Source organism: Gavialis gangeticus, unplaced genomic scaffold (assembly GCF_001723915.1).
Source record: "Gavialis gangeticus isolate Ggan-Ray unplaced genomic scaffold, GavGan_comp1, whole genome shotgun sequence".
Classification (NCBI taxonomy): Eukaryota; Metazoa; Chordata; order Crocodylia; family Gavialidae; genus Gavialis; species Gavialis gangeticus.
In genome coordinates, this window is record NW_017729008.1 from 1,915,911 (window position 1) to 1,934,426 (window position 18,516).

At 43.6% G+C, this 18,516-nt stretch overlaps 1 protein-coding gene across 1 annotated transcript in view; it reads right to left on the reverse strand.

Moving 5' to 3' along the window:
• ZBED4 (zinc finger BED-type containing 4) overlaps positions 1-12,868 on the reverse strand; it is a 34,664-nt gene extending 21,796 nt beyond the window's left edge. The window contains exon 1 of the mRNA XM_019509350.1: positions 12,777-12,868. The gene's annotated coding sequence lies outside the window, so the exon portion shown is untranslated. The remainder of the gene's footprint in view (positions 1-12,776) is intronic.
• Between the last annotated feature and the right edge of the window lie 5,648 nt (positions 12,869-18,516).

Consider the following 18,516-nt stretch of genomic DNA (forward strand, 5'->3'; position numbering starts at 1 on the left):
CCCCCCCCCCCCCCCAACCCAATAGGTAATAATTTGTTAGGTTCGGTGGCACTAACTCATGGTGCTTTACGTAAAGCACCGTGAATCAGAGAGCCTCCCCTAAATGTCTGCAGGCACCCCAAGGCACGTTTGTGTTACTCAGATTCTAAGATCAGGTCTGGCCCAAGCTCTGGGACCTTATACAGGTTCTAATTTCTTCTTGTCAGAGGTCTTCATATTTCAAAACCCTTCCCCTGCACCTTTCCTTCCCTGTTTTATGTATTTATACTGCAAGTTCTTAAGATAAAAATTTCACTTCGCATGGTGAGGCACAGAGAAGCATTTTTAGCTTTGAGCAGCAGCAAGAGAGAGAAGCTGGCTCTGTTCTGACACTGGTGGAAGTCAGGAGTACCTCCACTGAAGCCAATGGAGCTTTACCGGTTTGAAACCAGCATAAAGGAGAACTGGGTGATGTTTGCTGAAAGGGGAATGGGACAGAGGGCTGGAACTGGCTGGTTCCAGAAGGTTCTGTGACAGTTTGAGGCGGGCTGTTGGGCGCAGGAAGGCAGCTCAAGTGTTGCAGAAGCCACCCCTTTCCCTGCCTGTCTTTCCTAAAAAAGGTGGGGAGGGGGGATGGATTAATAAAAAAAGAGGAAACTGCACAGAGAAAAGGGAAAGTGAACTGTGGGAAGTGATGGAACGAGAAAAGATGCCCACATACCTGGGGAGACCAAGGGGAAAGACAGGGAAACTCACTACAAAAGTATGCGAGTGCCTGGCCCTCCTTTTGCTTCCTGTGACAACAGGGTGAGGAAGGCTCCAAACTGGAGATTTTTAGCGACATGGAGAGAGATGAATTGTCTTGCAGTGTCTGACCCAAGATTGAGCCCAGTTCAGTTTTTCCGGCTGGTCTGAGGCAAAACAGGTGTGGAGATCTCAGCATGCAGCCACTGTTACAACCTTAGTTATATGTACAAAAATTAGACTTTTCCAGCTATATCCAGTAGCTTTAGAAGTCATGCTATAGTCTTAACATCATCAATAATGTAAATTGCACACTATTTTTACCATGTGTGGACATTTTTGTTTGCATATTTTAAGTTAAGAGTCGGGCCACTCAGTGTGAGTTACATTTTCATTCAATAGATTTGGAGACACCCTCACGCCCCACCAGCAAAAAAATGAAATAATGCAGGAAACGGGGCAGAACCAGACAACCCAACAGTGGCGGTTTTAGTTCAAGTGTCAAGCTCAAATATGGCCTGTGTTACAAAAATTAATTAAAATACATCTCAGTTGGCTTTGAGTGTATGTGTGTTTAAAACTTCTCTCCTCTCCCAATTTTGTGGCTCCTAACTCAACGTAATGTTCACAAGGGCCTTTTGCATTCCCTGGATCCTTAGAAAGGATTCAGTATGAGCACTCTGCACCCCTAGATGCACCGTGCTTCTTACTCTAATAAAGAAAGCTTCCTCCTACCTACAAACTCCTTTTTCTTTCTGGCTCTGGTACCAGTATTAGTGTTATGGCTCCAAACTTGCAAGCAACAGCAACTCTTCCTTTAAAAAGAACAAAATACCTCCCTGATATCAGGAATGTGCACTTGACTCCCTTCAGAACAGGACAAGAGAGGCAAGATGTGCTAGAGTACAAGACAGGAACTGAAACCAGCAATCAACCAGACAATGACACACCACACAAGTACTGACACAGCTTCTTCTGTGCCTGAAAATTTCAGATAAAAACTCAGAGGTGCACCAAGACATCGGTCCGATATTAGATCAGTACCAATATATAGAAAACTGGTTGTATTGGATATTGGCCCGATGGGGCTGATAACTAGGCTGATAAACACCTGTGCTGCGCAGAGCTGCAGTGCACCACTCAGTCAATGAAGAGCAGAGCCAGCAGCATGGAGAGCTGACTCCAGCTGGTAAGTCCAAGGTGGTGGAAGGGTAAGGGGGAGGGAAGGGGTGTGGGGATGGGCAGATCAATGCCCCCCGCGGTGAAGGAGGGGGGCAGGGGCAAGCGCTGCCCAGGAACGGTGGGAGGCCAGAGCTGCAGCTTGGGGTGGGGGGAGCGGAGGGGGGAGGCAGCTCTCACTGCTCCTTCCACCATGAGAGGGCACAAAGTTTGGGAGGATGCAGCATCCTCCCAGTGCTACTGATGCCCGCTCCAAGCCCAGTCCCTGCTGAGAAGAGCCCCACACAGCCCTGGTTGCAGCCTACCCCATGAAGATCTCGGGGGGCACCTGCCCCATGCAGATCTGGGGGGCACACGCCCCCCCCTTCCCTGTGGTAGGTGTTGCTTTGTTAAACACATACTTAGTAAACTTGAATTGCAAAAAATCCAATCTAGCTAGGAAAAAAAATGTAGTGAAGGTCACTGGTTTAGGGACTAAAAATATCACCAGACCTCAACTAGCAAGTACAAGTGTGCGCAACAAAGTGTTACTTCCACCTGTCATTTGATTAAGTTGTATATGCTGGCATTGTATAATACCAATGGGTTCAGATTTGCAGAAATGTTCACCGCTGGCTAACTACTCAAAGGGAGCTTTTCCCATAAACTGACACTTGGGTCATCTGATTATTTAGAAAAATATTATGTCCAAACTATACATTTTTAAATGGCTGGTACAGAAACAAAAGCAATGTTATTAGCAATTTCAGGGTTTTCTTTTAACAGTTTATTTATGTGTTATTTAGGTTTTGGTTACCTGTTTGTAGCTTTGATATCCAGTACCAAAAATTCATAGATATTATGGGCTGGAAGGGACCTCACAAGATCATTGAACCCAGCCCCTCTGCCATAGGCAGAAAGTCTGCTGGGGTCAAATGACCCCTGCAAGATGAGCATTCAAATGCCATCTGAATAAGTCCAGAATAGGTGCTTGCACCACCTCTGGGGGGTCAGTCTGTTCCAGACTCTGGACACTAAGACGATAAAGAAGTCTGTTTCTAAATTGGCCTTCCAGAAGTTTGTGGCCATTAGACCTTGTTATTTCTTGGGGAACCCTGGTAAACAACTGTTCTCCCAGATCATGGTGTACCCTCCTTATGTACTTATAGGCTGCCACCAAGTCCCCTCCCCACAAGCTTTCTCTTCTTCAGGCTGAAGAGTCCTATGTCCCTCAGCCCCTCCTCATAAAGCTTGCTCTTTTGGCCTCTGATCATGTGGGTGGCTTTCCTCTGGACTCTCTCAAGCTTATTCACATCCCTCGTGAAGTGGGGGGCCCAAAACTGGCCACAGTGCTCCAGCTGCAGCCTCACAAGGGCTGAGCAGAGCAGGAGGATGACCTCCCTGGTTTTGCTTGAGATGCATCGGCGGATGCATAACAGAATTTGGTTGGTTTTGCCAGCCATGGCATCACAATCGGTGGCTCATATTCATAATGTTGCCATTAATGTCTAGTGGTACAAATTATCAGGGGCTAGGGGATATCAGCCACAAAAAGGTTGATACAGAAAAGCATCCTTCTGTCAACCAGCCCTTCTCCCTGCCTGCTATACCCAAAGAAACATATATTCCTTTATCAAAAACTTATGAAAAATACACATTTAGTAACATAGTGAACATTTAGTAACTTTAAGATAACTCCAAATAGTTAGAAGGAGTGGAGGTAAAAGGCCAGCTAATGACAGTACAAGAAAACAGTAGACATGGACCTGCTGTTTGGAAAGTCCCCTTATTTCCCCTGGAGAGTATTTCTTGTTGAAAACATCTTCTTTAATATTAGCAGAAAACAGGAAAGCCCTTACAACTTTTTAAAGGGGTATTTTATGAATATATAATATACTGTTTAAAGGACACACTAGCCAAAATGAGAATCAAAACACAAAGGAACTCAGTCAACTATTATACTTCATTGTCTCCGTTTGAGGCTAACTAAGATGAGCATGAAGAACACATGTTCTGAGGCTCTTGATGCATGCATATTATTCCTACTGACACTAGTATGAAGTGTACTTACATGAACTGAGCACAATGGAAAGGGCTGGTTTATTTAGGGCATGTGAATGATTTGGTATACATAAATATGATGCAGTAGAATAAAGAAATAGATGTACATTTACACTAAATCTCTGCTGGAACCCAAAGTCTAATTATGCCCAAAATCTAATTATGCACAGAGATCCATTAGTAAGACAGATGTGCTGCAGTTCACAAGATCACTGAAAAAAACCCTCAGTATAAACTGCCTCAGAGTTTACACAGTTCAAACATTTTTCTAGTAAATATGACTGTTTTTTAGTAAGCAGTTTTATATAGCAAATAACAAATTACCATAACTTGGAAGCAATACTTCAAACAAACTTCCAGGTCAAATATATACCAAGCCACCCCACTTCCTATTTTAATGGAATTTAACCGAAAGGTGCTTTTTGCCTGGCTTAACTCTGGCACCCAATTGCATTTCATCTGCGATTCCCTTTTTACTATATGTAACAGCAAACCACAACCCGAAGGTTAGCTGGATAACATTCTAAAAAACTTTACAAATTTTTGGAAATGACATTGCCTATAATTGGGAGAACTATAACAAAGTTTGAACAATAGAGTTTATATCTCAAACTCACATAACCTAATAAAACATGTATTCATCAAGGGTGCCTGAGCCTCCCAGGCTGCCAAACACATGTACAAGTCACCTAAAAAAAATGAGAATCCTCACAAACCCCAATCTGATATTAGTGTGGTGGGGAGGAGAAAATGGAGGGGAGTTGTGGGGGAAGATCTTTCCTAATGCCTTGCCAGTCACCTGGCTCTTCAGCAGACAGAACATAGTCTAGGCTTCGTGCCAGGAAGTCCCTGTCTTTCTAGCCTCTCCAGCAGGCACCTTCTGCTTGCCTTCTGTTGCTTGGGCAAGATTCAGCAGCAGAGAGGTAGCTGTCATTGAAAGGACCAGCTAGGAAAGAGGCAGTGATCTCAGAAGCACAGCACTCAGTACCAGCCAGAATTTTTTTTCCCCTCAGATTTATAATAAGGTAAGAATTTAGTTGTTTATGTAAAAATGTACTGGTATGTAGCATGGTCAAAAGTGCCACACACACATGATCTCACCATAACCTCAGTGAGGTTATCAGCTGTAGCTTGGTGGTTATGGTTACACTAGCCAACTGCCTGTCAAGTATGATGGGGGGGTGGGGAATGGAGTGCCACCACCAAACACCCCATGCTGCCGCTGTTCTGCCTGTTGCAGGTGGTCCTCAGCGCAGCTTCCGAATCATGGTAGTGCTCCCCCCACGCTTGGAGCACTCCAGTTGGCTGTTTCCGTCAGCCAATCAGAGTGCAAATAAAGCATTACAGACAGACAGACAGACTTAGGCTTTTATAATATTAGAATTTTGTTTTATTCAAAGAAGTTGCTAAGAAGGAAAATAAGGCAAAGCTTTATGCAAGCTTTATATAAATTCCATTTCTAATTGGTTAGATTAAAAAAATAGAACAAAATCCTTTTAACCAACTGAATGTTTTATGGAGACACGTAAAAGGAGAGACATGGTCCTTCAGGGAGGAGGCAATTCCTTAAAGGAAAAGTGGAGCCTCAATCTCTGAAATTCCAACTGCAATATGCTTCTGGAGCTGAGGCCAACATACTGTGGCTCCTTGAAAGTTGCTGTTTTCTTCCTGCTATCTCAGTGGTTACTACTAGTGCATACAATAATGATAGAAATACTCATACAGAGCATCAGTTGAGCAACTGCACTCATGGCCCAACATTTTCTTCTCTTTTCTTCTTAGTTGCTAGCATACTCTCATTTCCCTCTCTCCAGGCAAACTGTATATCTGAAGAGTAGAAAATGGGAAACACGCACACAATGCAAAATAAACATAAAAAGAAAAGAAATACTGGACACAGAAAACTCAAGATGTGATGACAAATGGTGTAAGGGATTAGAACAGGGGTAGGCAAAATATGGCCTCCACTTGATTCTATCCAGCCTGAAGGTAGGCAGCATGGGTGGCTCTGGTATCTACTGGCACTGCAGCAAACGCGGGGCAGAGGCAGCCCTGTCTGCCTGCCTAGTACTGTGGGGCAGGCCCTGGGCAAGCCACACTCAGGCCCCAGTGCCCCTGCTCAGGGTGGGCCGGCAGCGCCCCACCTGTCAGTGGCTCGTGGCTGGTGGGAGCCATCCTGGGCACTAGGACCATGAGGCAAGTGCTCCATGCCTGTGCCCAGAGACAGTGGAGCTTCCTTGACACCTTCAGGCAGATGAAGCCCCAGTCCTGGCTCCGGCCCTGCCTTGCCCCATGCAGTGCTGAGAGCCAGCCCAGCCATCTGGTGCCTCCCGGCAGCAGCCAACACGACTCCCATCCTGTACACCCAAGTAAGGCTGCCTCCAGGGCCCTGGGACTCCTTCTGGTGAAAGGGGGGACCCCCCACCCCCAAGCTGTGGGTGGGTACAGCCTGTGTGGCCCTGATGGGGAGCTGGAGCAGACTGGAGGGGGCTACTGGACTTCCCCATGGCCTTGTGAAGGCAACTGTGGATGGGAAGGGGTGGGGGGCAGGTGGGTCTGGGGTGCAGGTGGCTCCTGAGGGACATGTCATGATGCAGACAGGAGTTCCCTTATGATTTGGATGATGGCTGAGTAGTGGCAGGGTTCTGCTGGGGAGGTGAGGGCATCTTCCCAGAACGAAGTGTCCTACTAGCTGGTTTCTATTCCCTTGGGATCCCTTGAAAGTTTATTTTGATCTATTAAGCAATCACCTCTACATACGCTACACAAAAAAAAAAATATAATTCAGGACATGTTTTTTTTTTTTAAATAAAATTGAAACATTTTAAAGTATATTTGTTTTTTATGTTAATTTGTTAAAATGATATCTTCACCATTCATTGTATGTGTAGAGCCCTCAACAACTTACCAAAACTCATTAAGTGGCCCCTTACCTGAAATTATTGTCCATCTCTAGATTAGAGGAAGTGTCAGTTATTAATCAAAAAGTATTTAACAACTTTAGGAACTATGACTGGCTCGCTACCTTTTTGGGCTCAAGGCACCCCTCACTGGACTTGAGGTACCCTCCATAACATTTGTGAATTGTGTGGTACCCAATTTCAAAAACTAATTTATATATTACTGTGATTACTTTCTTGTACAGGGAGTCAGGGATTGACCAGGCAGGGATAAGCTTCAGCCTGCGCTTATCTACTTATCTTCTTGCACCTTGAGGCACCCTTTCGAGGATCTCGCAGCAACCGCCACAGCACTCTGGTTGAGAATAACTGAGCTATGAGCCTAGAGGGCATTCAAAGGAGTTAATTACTTTTTTCATTTCAGGACGTGAATCTAATATACTAGAGCTCTATTACTAACGGATTTGTTTTAATATAGTATAACCTCATAAATCAGGCATGCTTGGGACACAGCACCTGCTAGAAATTTGAAAATGCCAGATTTTTGGAACCAGTGTGGAGGCTGGTTGCAGAGCAGGGGACTCGGGTAGAGCAGCAGCCAGTCCAGAGCAGTGGCCGCACGTGGAGCGGGGTGGTGAATGGGGAGCCGTCATGTGCAAGATTCCCCCTCTGTGTCCAGGAGGGCAGGGGGGAAAATGGTGGCCAGTCCCAGCGTGGCAGGAGAAGAATTTTTGATATCCGGATTTATGAGGTTATACTGTATTATAAACTTTAACCTACTAAGCTAAGGCTAAGAGTGTTAAAAGTTCAGCTTTTATTTACACTAACTATTGATGAATAAAACAGTTGTTGGTTACAGACGTCTAAATCGTTACATGAGAACTATGAGATTGGAGTCATGGCTTTGACAACATTTGGTGGGTGGGGGGCAGGTGCTGACCTGCCTCAGACCCAGAGGGAAGTTTCACTAACACAAACAAACTACAGTCTCCATAAATTTCAAGCATCTCATACTGGTCCTTGGAAGCAAAGCCACTCTCTACAAGCTGGGTCAGTCCAGCCTGCTACCAGAAAACATTACCAACACCTGCTTTACAGAAACAGAAAAAAAATGGTACCTGGCCAGAATTAAAAGATCAGGATCTGTATTCAAATAAGACTTAGGTTCATAATGTAGGCAACCTACTAAACAGTACACCCTCTGAATGACATCAGAGGGGAGTCTAGCTAACTCAAAGAAACCATAGTCTCCATAAATTTAAAGTTTCTCCTACTGCTCCGTGGAAGCAAAGCCACTCTACAATTCCAGGGATCAGTATACTACAACTCATGCACAATCAGTTTTGAGACAAAGTTTATACAAGTGGATGCATAATATTTGAGCCACTAGAAACTGGCTCAAGGTCACCGTATACTTACTCTTCACATACCATATAATATTCCCCAAACACCTACACAAACTAATTTTTATTTCAAGTTAAGATTGATACAATAAATCCAACCTTCACACAAAAAAATTTAAATCAAGGATTAGGAAGGATGATATTAGTTAAAATATTATACACTGATATTTTAATTATCTGTGTTGCTGGGAGCATGAATAAATTACACTTCTCCTGTTTCTAAGACAGCCTTAACTCTAATTTACTCAATATACACAGCTCTTATATACGAATGGTTTTTTTATTAGTGTGTCCCAAAACATGCTGAGGTTTTAGTATCACACCAGAGAGCACTGTAAGGGACTTCATGAGATCAATTAGTCTAAAGGTGCCCTACCTGTGGCATGTGCACAACAAATAACACAGGCAACCTCTGTGTATGGTATACAGCAGACCTGGCACACAGTAGCACATAGGGCAGCAGCAGCAAAGAGCAACAGACAACACAGGGAAAGTGGCACTCAGAGAAGTCACGGGGCTTAATTTGTGACACGCCTGTCAAAAAGGTTGATAATAGTCTAGGCCCTGGGTCAAGACAGAATTATCCCTGCCTAAACCATTCCAGGCAAGCATCTGTTTAACCTACTCTTCAAAATTTCCAGGGATGGAGTATCCACATTTTTCCTAGCTAGTCTGTTCCAATGTTTGACTTCCCTCATAATCAGAAAGTTCTTCCTTATCTCCAACCTAAAATTTCCTCCCCTCCAGCTTGAGGCCATTTCTCCTACTCCTGTCTCCTATGGCCACAGAGAAAAGCCTCACTTCATCTTCTTTGAAATCTTGCTTCAGGCATTTGAAGACTGTTATCAAATTCTCCCTCAGTCTTCTCTTTGCCAGATTAAATATCCCTAATTCTTTCAGTCTTTCCTGATAAGCCAAGATCCTGATTTTCTCTATTAAAAATCCCAAATTCTCAGATTAAAAAAACATAAAAATCAAATTACCCGATTAAAAAAAACTCAGATTGCGTTTTTCCATGATTAATATGAAACACCACTATATATATAGGTACCAACTGAACACAATGTTTTATTGACACATTTACAATTTTAAAGTCTACCAGTGCCTCAATATCTAAACACCTCTATATTTTTGTGTTTGTTTTTGTTGCATCATGAAAAAGCAAAGCTGCTCCTGACCGCTTTGCTCACCAGGATTTGGGTCCAACTGTGACTGTCCGTCGCCCCCCCCCCACTTTGTGGTGCTGAGCAACCTTGATATTCCCCTACCCTGCCCCTGCCCATGCTGTTGCCCCTTACTCCCAAGGCACAGCCCCTCCAGCCCTGCAGTGCCCCTCACTACCAATCCACAGTCCCCTGGCCCTGCCAGTGCCCCTCACCCCCAAACCAGACCTCTCCAGCCCAGCTGGTACCCCTCACCCCTACATGTGTGAGGAAGAGGGGGCATGGGGAGCATAGGTAACACATCACGATGAGTAGGGGGGCACAGCTCTGAAGTGCCCCTCACTGCCGACCCACAGTCCCCTGGCCCTGCCAGTGTCCCTCACTCCCAAGCCAGACCCCTCCAGCTCGGCTGGTACCCCTCACCCCTACGTGTGTGAGGAAGAGGGCACGGGGAGCACAGGTAACATCACGATGAGTGGGGGGCACATGATCCCCCCCCCCAGATTTCTGTACCCACAGTAGGACGCAGGGCTGCACCTGGGCCAGACCAGATCTGGACACAAGCCACCTCTGCAGCCGGGAGCTGGCATGGGAGGAAGCTCTGCACCACCATGGCCGCCAAGGTAAGACACAGCTGCAACACAGTTTGGTGTTGTGATTCCCACTGCTGCTGGATGGACAGAGGCATCTCACCTTGGTGGCTCTGGCAGAGTGGTGCTTCCTCCCGCACAAGGTCACACCCGAAGCTGATCTGGCTCAGCTGTGGCTCTGTGCCCCACTGTGGGAACAGAAATCTGGGGGCATGGTGTAGAAATCTAGGGGACATTTGCTCCCCTGCCATATCACCTATGTCCCCCTGCCCCTCCACAAGTCACCTGTGCCCCTGCCCCCATAAACATACCTGTGGGGAACAGCAGGAGCTGCTCTCCACCCCACAGTCTGGTTGCCGTGTGCATTCATACATACATATGGCACCTTATTCCCCCTGCATCCCGCTCCCCTCCAGCTCTAAACAGCCCCTTGCACACTGGAACTCTTCCAGACTGCAAGGGAAACCAGCAGTTTCCTGCATTTTTCTCCTTTAAAGGAGAAAATCTGCATTTTTCCACAGCAAACAGAAAATCTGGATCCCTGCTCATAAGTCATGTTTCCCAGGCTTCTGCTCATTTTTGTCACTGCTGGACTGTCTCCATTCTCTTTACATGAGGTGCCCAAACATGGACACAGTACTAGAAAGGAAGAAAATTTCCTTGATTTACAAGAGATACTCCCATTAACACAACCTGGTATGCTGTTGGCCATTTTGGCAACAAAAGCACACTGTTGGCTTATATTCAGCTTATGGTCTACTGCAGTAGCGCTCAACCTTTTGGCCCTGTAAGCCACATGAGTGAGGCTGAGCTAGCCCATGGGCTGCATCAAGCCCCATACTCCAGGATCAGGCCCTGGGGCCCAGCACTGCCCTCTCTATGCTCTGAGTGCCAGGAGCAGGCCCTGGAGCCCAGTACTGCCCCTGCTGGGCCCCACACACTGGGATCAGGTGTCCAATCCAGTGCATAGGGCCTGAAGCTCCCCACAGGTCTGGAAGTGTGATGGTGCAGGTAGGGTGCCACTCTAAACAACTGGAGCACAGCCAACCTTTCCCCAGTTTGTATTTGTACATGCATTTATTCCATCCCAAGTGCAGGACTTTGCATTTGTCCTTGCTGAATTTCATTTGATTGATTGCAGAACACTCCTCCAGTCTATCCAGGTCATTCTAGATCCTAGCCCTGCCCTCCCGAGCATCTACACCCAACATGGTGTCATTCACAAATTTGCTAAGAGTGTGCTCACCCCCTTCATCCAAATCATTGACGAAGATGTTAAACAATAATGGACCCAGGACAGAGCCCTGAGGAACCCCACATGATACCTTCTCCCAGCTAGATGTTGGGTCATTGATGACTACTTGTTGAATACAATGATCCAATCAGCTACATATCCACCTTACAGTACTATCATCTAGTCTGTATTTCCTTAGCTTATTAATGAGAAGGTTGTGGAAGATTATCAGAAGCCTTACTAAAGTCATCCACTGCTCTCACCACCATTTGGAGAGCCTATCACCTTATCATAGAAGGAAATCTAGTTGGTGAGACATGACCTGCTCTTGGGGAATCTATGCTAGCTAGCTCCTAATCACCTATCCCAAAAGGCTTATGGTCTAAAATTTACCGTATGTCATCCTAAGCATGATGGAGTAAGTAGTGAAATGTATGATCTGTGAGGGGAAATATGAAGGATGAATATGTATATAAATACTTGTTTAGGTTAACTGCTTTTGTTTAAGAATGCAGACTCATAGCTGGAAGTCAATAGTTACATTGTCTGGAATTATTCTTAATAATTATTTTTTGTTTGACATATGACACCTAGGTACAACAGACTAAGTGTTAAAATAGGTATTTTTCAATTAATGTTTTTAACCTTGAAAGCTGCATTGGTGAAATTGCCTTATGTGGATCTATAAAAAGCTGTGGTATTTGACATCATAAAATTAAATGGTGCAACACAGATACTAAAGTCACCCTGAAATGTGCTTATTAAATTCAATATATTAAATATATATTTAAAAAACCCACACTGCCTATTCCAGAGAAAGCAGTATCACCTACTTTTCAAATATCCCTTTGCAGTATGAAAGAACTCTAATGAGGGGCTGCCACAGAGAAAACTTGCTCACTCTCTCTGTGGCTATAATACTGCTTTAGAAAGCAACAGCACCCTGCTTTTGCTTAGAATCTTTACAGTGAGAAGACCTGAAGACAAGACTGATATACAACAAGTTCTGCCTTACCAAAAATCACAACACCCACCTGTTTCTCAGTGAGAAACTATTTAAGACTATTACCATGTATAAATTACCTTATGAAGGTTTTCACTGAATCTCTTGTATATCTAGCATCAACTGCCAAAAAGCCCCAATGAATGTATCCATTTTAAAAATTAAAATGGATTTTTAAAGAAAATCAGTATGTTTTTGAATACTATACACGAAAAAACAAACCTAGCACACATGCTTTCAGAAGACACAAATCTAGGCATCTTTAGATGTTCTGGTGATTCCTGTTGGTTTCCCATCCCCCAAGCAAGGGATTTGGAAACACAAATCCACTAACATTCAAATTCATGCATCTAAATACTTGCACTCATGCAAACCTCTCATTAAATTATTAATACTAAACCAACTGTCACATTCACAACCTCAGAATTATTCAAGTCCTTCTGAGTCAATTGCATTTGTTCTACAGAAAAGGGGAAAAAAGTTGAGGATCAACCTGGAAAAAGAAAGAGAAAAGAGTCTAATATAACGGAGAGAGACTTACACATCAGCTCCATTGCGTTCTGCTAGCTTCATTTCAGATTCAATACTTGCTGTCCAAATCAATTCAGGAAATCTACGTAGAGGGGAAAAAAGAAAGCATCTTTAATATAACTTTCCAACTTTGTCAGCTGTTGCAAGTTCATCACACATTTTGCTGTATTTATGTGCATTTTCAAAGCCCCATTACAGAAACCAAACCTGCATGAGACTCTCAGCTTTCACTTAAAAAAGGTTTGTAGAAAAAAACTAGATGATGTTAATTCCTAAGCTTCAAAGCAGAAGGCAAATAAAAACTAAATGCTGGCATGAAGTCGATCTATTTGTTAAACCATTCTCATGTTATTTTGGGAGCTGACACACAATTTTTGTATACTTAGAAATATGAGCAAGAGATCATGAAGTTAGGAGTTCCTGGGCAGTGCTAGGGATTTTAGACAGTGGTTGAACAGTTTCTCCTTGAACTGTGTTTTTTAGGAGTAGGGTAGTACTGCTGGAGATGATCACTCCTGTGCCTCACTGAAACTTTGTGGGACTAGAAGAGCATAACAATTTAAGAATTTTAGTCCACTGACAAAATTCTTTCTTGGGAAGCTTATGAAAAGTAAACTGTGCAGAGTTTTCTTCCCCTAAACCCCAGACCGGCCTTTGATTTGATTTCTTTCCTTACATGTTGATTGATTGACCAATAAAAAGATAAAATCATGGGTTAGAAGCACCGAAGAAGAACATTTTTCCCATCTGTGGGGGGTGGGAATATCTGTTTTCAAGTTGCTCTCTCTTTGCAGATACTGAACTCTTGACAGGCTCCTTTGAACTGTTATTTTACCTAATGGGTAGGTCCTTTTTGTGGGGAGGAGTAGCTTCCTTGACCTTTTGGAGGGCAAAAACTATTTGTCCTCTCTATTTAGAAACCCCTGGATTCTTCTTTTAAAGGGTAGAAAATGTGGCACTCCTCTCAAAGGATGTTAGTAAAACACATCTATGTAATAGGATGGAGAAGAAAAGATTGAAAACATCAACAGATGCAATTATACATACTACAGTGCCATAAGAACAGTTCTGTCCAGCACAATTAAGAAAGTCAGTAGTGGACTGTACAAAGAGGGAGTTATGCCTTTAGAACACCTTACAATGAACTACTGCAAAACCTTTTGTGAATAGGAAAGTATCTTATAAAGGGAGACACAGAGGGGAGAAGTTAAATGCCTTCCATAAAGCCGAAGTGGGAATCGGAATAAGGATTGTGTGGGAGACACTGAGCATGATACAATCTTGTACACCAAAAAAGAAATCACAATAAAGCACCCCCCTGTAAAATGGATTCAAAACACTTCAGCCAAAGTGATTTGATCCTGGTTCTCCCACATACTGGGTGAATGTTATAATCACGCTTTTAGTAAATCAGAATCTAATAACCACTGCATCTGACCAGACATCCTTCTCTTCCCTGCTGGTTTTGTGAATGATGCCTAACCTTTATTTCCATTGTTCTCCTTTTTCCTGAAATAAACACGAAATGTGTTGTTTGGGACCGAACCAAACATCTCAGTCAGCCCCAAATAATTGATTTCTGTTTTTAACTTCTTATAATGATTTGACTGTAGGCCTCCGAACCCACAAAATATTTTTCACACAATATTAATCAATTAATGAAAATGAAAGACAAGAAAAATAAATATCTTTTGAAGTACAGCAAAAGCTCTCTTATCTGGCACTCATGGAGAATGGGGGGTGCCGGATAACCAAATATGCCAGTTACCTGAGAGGCGCGAACAGGTGTCTTTACCTGTTCAGGCTGTTGCACCCCCCCGCCATGCCTGGTACATGGCTTCCCCTCCCTGGCATCAGTGTGCCAGGGGACAAGGAGGGGGGCCCTCGCACAGGCTGCTCTGCCCCAGGCCATGGTCCAAAGTCGGCCAAAGTGGGACTTCTGGTTTTGCATTTGCTGCGTCGATCGGCATGCTGGTTAACAGAGCATGTGCTGGATAACGCAGCTTTTACTGTATTCTAGATTTTGAATGTAATAATAATCAGGCACAATTACTACACATTTCTATTGTCACCATAGCATTAACTTGAAAGTCAATGTTTCCTGCATTTTGTTACAAATTCAAAGAAAAGCACTTGAGAATCACTAAATTTAAAAGTGTAAACCTAAGCTCATTTTCCAGTTAAATGGAGCCCATGGATTAAGTTTCGGGTTTCAACTTCAACCAGTGAATGTCCAGAGATTATTTGTATATTTGGTAGGCAGAAAATTAGTGCTTTCAATTCAAGAGGTATTCCTTCAATTACAAATCAAGGGAAGTCTTAACTTAGCAGAAATTTGCACAGCTCCAGACAAAGCAGACATATTTCAGTTGAAATAGTTAGTTAATTTTTGCAAAATGCAACACACATTCAGTTATAAAAATGAATCTATAAAATTGCAAGGAATGATCAGTTTTCATTCCTGCATATCACTATTCAAGTTGTTAGAAAAAAAAATCAATTAAACAATACATTTTCTGGTTCAACTAATAAAGAACATAATATGTAATATTGTTATATTTCTTGTGCCAGCATCTACTGTGAACTGTGATGCAGTTAACCTCAAAGATTAACACATTTTAAAACAACATGCTTGTTTAAGATTTCAGAATAGATTATTTTTTTTAATTAAATCTAGGACAAGCAAAAAAGTACTCTCTCAAATTCAGGATGTTTTTGTATTCTCTTCATGGCATCCTAACGTAATTAATTCTCCACTGAAGAATACTACAAGATACCACAAAAGAAATTGCATCCAAAGCTTATTCTGTTTTTAAACAATAACACCACAATGGTAACCTTATGTCTAATATATTTTTAAATCTTTACTCCCCAAAATTCATATAAATTCCTATCTTTAAATCACTTACTTACTCAACCTGTTAATGCAGCAGCTGAAATTAACACATTCCCACAACTGTGCAAATTTCCATTGATACTAATAATGCAGGAATGAATAGCACTAGTGGAACAGGTAGAAGGCAATTTTACTAAAGAGATGAGGAAAAATTACTAGGAAAAGCTATTTTCAAATAGTGTACAGAATTTCCTGCTTGCTTTTTTAAGGCCCTACTTATGCAAATGCCACCATAATATTAGAAATAACCCTATGTAGGGAACTTATAATAATGCCGAGTTACAGGCTCAGTACAGAATTGCTGTTATATTCTATTCATGTTCTTATACATTATGATAGCATCTGATTTTACCTGGCGTGCTTTATGCCAAATGTTGAACTAAAACATGACCATAGTGTTCTTCACGAAAATCTTTTTAACATTTTCAGCTGTTTAGGTTATCACTGTTTATGTAACTAGTTTTCTTTATTTTCTTTCAAAGTTCAGAGAAGCAACACAAAGTAAATATGCCCCTCTTGCAATATGGAATAAGATAAGACTCACAGCCAAACTCAAATTGTATCCCCTCATACTGGTCAGGGGATAAAAATGAGGAGTTTGCCCCTCTTGTGCAGTTTCCCTGGCACTTGTGCACAGAGCAGCAGTAAGGGGCAGCAGGCTGGAGTGTGTTCAGGAAAACAAGAAAGAACATTCATAAAGAGTTCACGCCCTTTAGTCCCAACCTCTCTTTATCCCAAAACAGTTCTCAAAAAGTAGTCTTTCACGCAGTTGTGGAAAACTAGGGTAAGGGAGAAAGAGAGAGTACAAATGCAAGTGTGTAAGAGTTGTAGTGTGGGAACCATCAAAAGAGGATCAGTTATTTTCCCATAACCTAAAGCAGGGGGTTTCAACCTTTTTTAATAAGTGTACCCCCAGCAGCCAGACATGGAACGGGGAGGGGGGAGAATTGCCTGCAGCCAGATGCGGAGTGGGGCAAGGTGGTTTGTGGAGTGTGGCTGAAAGCAGAGCAGAGGTGCAGGGTGGTGGCAGCAGGAGCTGCCGCCGCATGCAAGCTTCCCCCTCACCCCCCAACCCACTGGGCGGTGCCTGTGTGGCCTGCAGAGGGGCACTGCTGCCCTTGCCCCACCCTGGCCTTGTTCCTGGGAGGCAGCAGTGGGGGCTGGTAGGTGGCAGTGTTCCATCCCTGCCTGGCTGGACATACCCCCTAGGGCCTTCCCATGTACACCCAGTTGACAACTTCTGAGCTAAAGGTTTCCTAACAGCATTATAGCATATATCTCTGTGGTTCAAAGATACTATTTACTATTATAGCATATATCTCTGTGGTTCAAAGATACTATTTACTCCACATTTGTCTAATTCCATCCCTTCCCTCTTCCTGCTTTGTTCATTTGATAAATATCAAGGGTGAATTCTGATCTTTTTCAACTATTCCTAGTGGACCTGTTGTAAGCCTCAGTTATATCATCTGTATTACAGTATAGTAGTGCCTAGGGGGTTCAGACAAGGCCCAGGGTCTCATCATGCTAGCTACTACACAAATATGTAACAAGCCACCAGTTCCTACCCCAGGGAGCTTGAAATCCAAGCTTATGACAAGACAAAGCAGGTGAGTGGAATAAACAGGATGAAGATTTTAGCATCCTTTTATCACAAATCACAAGCTTCAAAAATATGATTATCTAAATTGCTCATGCCAGAATCTTTTGTGGGGATGTAATTTTGTTTGTTTTCCATTTACTTCACATGTTGTCTACACTGTAAAGGAAACCTCCCAAGCTCCCAACATCTGTTAAACTACAAACATGCTAGCAATATTGGCAGTCTGGCTTAGGATGGTTCTTAGACTCTAGCAGGAAGTTTCTACACCGTGTCAGTTATTCTTTTTCCCAGCAGGACAGTCTTCCATGCTAGAAAGGACCACACTTCTCATTCAAAAATCAATCAAAAAGTAATCTTCCAGGTCTTCCTGCCTAACAAAGAAGTGACACCAATGTGTATTTCTACTTCTCCGCTGTATCTACTGCATAATGGTCTAGGTTACCCTTACAAGTCTCTTTCTGAAAAATAAACTCCATGTTCAGTTATTCTCAGAGAAGACTTCCCCCTCTTCCCCCCCTTTTGGAAAAAAAAAGTGTTTAATACACATTGGAAGGAGCAGACAGAAGTTCCACAGACTTTCGTGCTGCCCCAACCACACCCCATAAACCCCTAGGTTATGTGGGCCCATCTTTCAAGTGAAACACTGCAGACTCTTAAAGAGAAAGAGAGGGGTTATGGTCACTTTTCTTTTCTTTTATAGCACATAGGGATCCTGAAAACTTGTCTGTTTTAAGAGAAGCAGCCAGGATGTCTTCCATCAAACTTCACAACACCATTCATACAGCAGGAGGGCTCACAATTGATGCCACACCCCCCTCAAGCGTCCTCTAATATTTTGACACTTGGTCTCTTGTACTATCAGAATTCGAAGCACAGAAGAGAGAGCAAGGGAAACCCCAGCCTACGGCCTACCCCCCCACCCAGCAGAAAGACCAGCGACTTCTGCAGACAACTCCGTGCCTCGAGGGTTGGACTCTTAAGACCCCTCCAGAGAGCCCTGGTAGAGATCGTGCTCCAATCCCTGCCGCCCCCAAGAGCAAAGTACCGAGGAAGGGGGGGAAAGAGGAGACGGAGCTTCGCAATCCACGTTGGCCATGCGACTTCAGCGCATTGAGGGGTCAGCACTGGCGCGAGGCCGCCCCTTCCTGCACGGGCCACCGCGCCCTTCAGCCGGCCCGCGCAGGGGAGACAAGCAGGAAGCCGGTGCCCAGCGCGGCTGTCAGCACCCGGCCGCCCGAGGGCTAGCTCAGG